General features: G+C 44.9%; 1 pseudogene; it reads left to right on the plus strand.

Moving 5' to 3' along the window:
* Nucleotides 1-3,543: 3,543 nt before the first annotated feature.
* Nucleotides 3,544-4,403, plus strand: LOC104662128 (annotated as a pseudogene).
* Nucleotides 4,404-4,959: the final 556 nt, after the last annotated feature.

Below are 4,959 nucleotides of genomic sequence, written 5' to 3' on the forward strand. Positions count from 1 at the left end.
AAACAATGTCTCTTATAGCAGTTTTTGTTTTGTCAAACCAGTATCCCATTAAAGTTCATTCATTGGGTTTAGTTTTACCTCATTAGTATTTTTGTTTTTGTTTATGTGGTGTCTCACTCTGTCATCCAGGCTGGAGTGCTGTGGTGCAATGTGGCTCACTGCAACCTCTGCCCCACATGCTTAAACAATTCTCGTGCCTTGGCCTCCTGAGTAGCTGGGATTATAGGCCTAAGCTATCATGCCCGGCTAATTTTTGTATTTTTAGTGGAGGCAGGGTTTCACCATGATGGCCAGGCTGGCCTTGAACTCCTGGCCTCAAGTGATACACCAGCTTCGGCCTCCCAAAGTTCTGGGATTAGAGGCATGAGCCACCATGCTCGGCCATTTTTTTTTTTTTTTTTTTTTTAGACATAGTCTCCTTTGTCGCCCAGGCTGGAGTGCAGTGGCACGATATCGGCTCACTGCAATCTCTGCAGGGCTCAAGCGATTCTCCTGCCTCAGCCTGCTGAGTCCTAGCATGGGATTTTGCCTTGTTGGTCAGGCTGGTCTCGAACTCCTGACCTTAGGTGATCTGTCCACCTTGGCCTCCCAAAGTGCTGGGGTTACAGGTGTGAGCCACCTTGCCTGGGCATATTAGTGTATTTTAATCGAGAACAGTTCTACCTTTTATTTTATCTCATGATGTCAATTCTTTGAGGACAAATTACATCAGTTATCTTGTGAATGTCCTATATTCTCAATTTGTCTTATTTGTTTTTTAGTGATATAATTTACCTGTTCTTTGTGTTTTCTGTAAATTAGAAGTTTGGTCTAAAAGTTTGATTAAATTCAATTAAACAGACTGGGTACAGTGACCTTCACCAGTAATCCCAGCTCTTTGGGAGGCCAAAGCTGGAAGATGGCTTGGGGCCAGGAGTTTGACATCACAGTGAACTATGATCACTCACTGCACTCAAGCCTGGGTGACAGCAAGACCCTGTCTAAAATAACTAACTAACTAAATAACTAAGTTCAATTAAGCATTTAGGCAGGAATATTTAATAGGTTTTGCTGTGCACTTCATACTGTATCATATCACGAGGCACATGATGTTATGTTTTCCATGAACAGCAATGCTACATTTGATCACTTGATTTCAATAGCAAACCCCAGATCTCTAAATTGTAAAGATTTGTGTTTTATTTTTTCGAGGGTTTTTTTTTTTTTTTTGATACTGAGTTTCACTCTTGTTGCCCAGGCTGGAGTGCAATGGTGCAATCTCAGCTCACCGCAACCTCTGCCTCCCAGGTTCAAGCCATTCTCCTGCCTCAGCCTCCCGAGTAGCTGGGATTACAGGCACGTGCCACCATGCCCAGCTAATTTTCTATTTTTAATAGAGATGTGGTTTCTTCATGTTGGTAAGGCTGGTGTTGAACTCCCAACCTCAGGTGATCTGCCAGCCTTGGCCTCCCAAAGTGCTGGGATTACAGTCGTGAGCCACCACGCCCAGGTGTTTTTGTTTTGTTTTGTTTTGTTTTTGAGATGGAGTTTCACTCTTGTTGCCCAGGCTGGAGTGTAATGGTGGGATCTCTGCTCACTACAACATCCGCCTCCTGGGTTCAAGTGATTCTCCTACCTCAGCCTGCAGAGTAGCTGGGATTACAGGTGCCCATCACCACAGTTGGCTAATTTTTTGTATTTTTAGTAGAGATGGGGTTTCACTATGTTGGCCAGGCTGGTCTCAAATTCCTGACCTCAGGTGATCCACCTGCCTCTGGGATTACAGGCATGAGCCATCATGCCTGGCTTGCTTTAATACTTTATAGCTGTGTAAACTAATGCTCTTTGCTGCCCATCAAGCTTTTCTATCCCACTTGTTTGGATAATAACTTGCTCTTCTTTGTCATAGGACACATAACTCAGCCACGTCTGTCATAGTATTTCATAGTATTTCATCTCCACGGTGCAGTAATTGGTCCACAGGGGACATGTAACCCAAGAAGAGCTAATTAGAATCCTTTATTGGCTTAATCTATATTCTGTGAGAGAGAATCCCTCTCCTTTTTCATTGCAGGATTTTGTCTGAGATAATGTAAGCCTGGGGCTGCTGGCCGTCTTTCCTACAGTGGAGAGAAACCAAGTGAATGAGAGAGTATTGAATAAGACAGATGCCTAGTACTTAGTAGGCACTTAGAAAATGTTAGATTCCTTTCACCATAAGCCTTGTAAATTCAGGGCTCAGTTAAAAATCTTACTGTTCTTGTCCAGGCACAGTGGCTCACACCTGTAATCCCAGTGTTTTGGGAGGCTGAGGCGGGTGGATCAGCTGAGGCCAGGAGTTCAAAACCAGCCTGGCCAACATGGCAAAACCCTGTCTTTACTAAAAATACAAAAATTAGCCAGACATGGTGGCACATGCCCATAGTCCCAGCTACTTGGGAGGCTGAAGCACTAGAATCAGTTGAACCCGGGAAGCAGAGGTTGTAGTGAGCTGAGATTGTGCCACTGCACTCCAGCCTGGGCAATAGAGTGAGATTCTGTCTCAAAAACAAAACAAAACAAAACAAAATTACTGCTCTTGTTCTTTAGCTTTGTAGATGACAAATGGTTCTTTCTGAACCTTTATTCTACCTATAGCCTTTATTTTTTATTTTCCTCAGTGAGGGAGCTAATCTAAGAGGATCTGACCAAGTATTAGCAGAGTAAATGTGGAGAGGAATTTAATAGTACTGAAGACACAGAGAAAAACAAGATTTAGTCCCTGTCCTCAAGCAGTTGGTCCTTTTTTTTTTTTTTTTGAGATGGAGTCTTGCTCTGTCTCCCAGGATGGAGTGCAATGGTGCAATCTCAGCTCACTGCAACCTCCACCTCCTGTGTTCAAGCGATTCTCCTGCCTCAGCCTCCTGAGTAGCTGGGATTACAGGCGTCTGTCACCGTGCCCAGCTAATTTTTTTGTATTTTTAGTAGAGACGGGTTTCGCCAGGTTGGTCACGCTGGTCTCGAACTCCTGACATCAGGTGATCTACCCGCCTCGGCCTCCCAAAGTGCTGGGATTACAGGCGTGAGCCACTGCACCCGGCTGGAGTTAGTACTTTAAGGGGAGACAGACAGTGACAACACCATACACAAAATGCAATGATTGAATTGTGTATTGGAGTCTGTGGGTGGGGCAGGTGAAATCATGGAGAGATGCAGGGCAGGGAAATGAGACTTTGGTCCGCATAATTGCATGCTCTATCCACAGCACTAGCCAAGAAAAGTTCTCCAGGCAGCTGATGCTTTGGTACCACATGTAAGTGCCCAGCTTCTGTTCTGCAATATAGACTGCTGCAGTGTTGACTCCTGCTAATGAGGAACTTTGAACTTTCTCTACAAATATTGTCTTTCCAGAAAACAGAGCCGGGAGACCTGTATAGCCCAAAGGCAGCTATGGCTCCCAGGGAGGAGAAGAGAACCAGAAGAACTGGTGGCAGGGCAGGGGAACCAGGCAGGAGACAGCAGTGGCTGCAGAACAGGTGTGGGCAGACTGGAACAAATGCAGACACTTATTTCCCATCTTGCAAGATGGCGGGTGAAAAAGTTGAGAAGCCAGGTACTAAAGAGAAGAAACTCGAAGCCAAGAAGGCTGATGTTGGTGGCAATGTGAAAAAGGGTAACCTCAGGGCTAAAAAGCCCAAGAAGGGGCAGCCCCATTGCAGCCGCAGCCCTGTCCTTGTCAGAGGAATTGGCAGGTATTGCTGATCTGCCATGTATTCCAGAAAGGCCATGTACAAGAGGAAGTACTCAGCCACTAAATCTAAGGTTGAAAAGAAAAAGAAGGAGAAGGTTCTTGCAACTGTTACAAAACCAGTTGGTGGTGACAAGAATGGCGATACCCAGGTGGTTATACCTGGCAACATGCCCAGATATTATCCTACTGAAGACATGCCTCGAAAGCTGTTGAGCCATGGCAAAAAATCCTTCCGTCAGCACGTGAGAAAACTGCGAGCCAGCATCACTCCTGGGACCATTCTCATCATCCTCACTGGACGCCACAGGCGCAAGAGGGTGGTTTTCCTGAAGCAGCTGGCTAGTGGCCTGTTACTTGTGACTGGACCTCTGGTCCTCAATCGAGTTCCTCTACGAAGAACACACCAGAAATTTGTCATGGCCACCTCAACCAAAATTGATGTCGGCAATGTAAAAATCCCAAAACATCTTATTGATGCTTACTTCAAGAATAAGAAGCTGTGGAAGCCCAGACACCAGGAAGGTGATATCTTTGGCACAGAAAAAGAGAAATATGAGATTACAGAGCAGCGCAAGGTTGATCAGAAAGCTGTGGAGTCACAAATTTTATCAAAAATCAAAACTATTCCTCAGCTCCAGGGCAATCTGTGTTTGCCCTGATGAATGGAATTCATCCTCACAAATTGGTGTTCTAAATGTCTTAAGAACCTAATTAAATAGCTGACTACAAAAAAAAAAAAGATAAAAAAGAAAGATAGAAAGAAAGAAATGCAGACACTTGTACAACAGCTCCAGTGGCCCTATCCATTCATCTATACTCTCAGAAAGCCTGATTCCTCAGCCCTGTAGGGGAGAATCTTCACTGTCTTCACCAAGGAGATAGGAAGAAGCCATGTGTGGCTTTGCCCTGTCCATGAGAAGCACCATCCACAAACATCTGAGAAAATGCTCACCATCACTAGTGATTTTAAAAAAATGTATATCAGAAAAACTATAAGATACTACTTTTTCCCATTCAAATTAGCAAAACGTCAAATGCTCCATATCCTCAGGGTTAGAAAGGTGCAGGCAAGCAGGAACTCCCAGATACCGCAGGTAAAAAATGTAGATTGGTCCTGGCTAATACAGTGAAACCCTGTCTCTACTAAAAGTACAAGCAATTAGCCGGGCGTGGTGGCGGGCACCTGTAGTCCCAGCTACTCAGGAGGCTGAGGTGGGAGAATGGCATGAACCTGGGATGTGGAGCTTGCA

This window comes from Rhinopithecus roxellana, chromosome 12 (genome assembly GCF_007565055.1).
Source record: "Rhinopithecus roxellana isolate Shanxi Qingling chromosome 12, ASM756505v1, whole genome shotgun sequence".
Lineage (NCBI taxonomy): Eukaryota > Metazoa > Chordata > Mammalia > Primates > Cercopithecidae > Rhinopithecus > Rhinopithecus roxellana.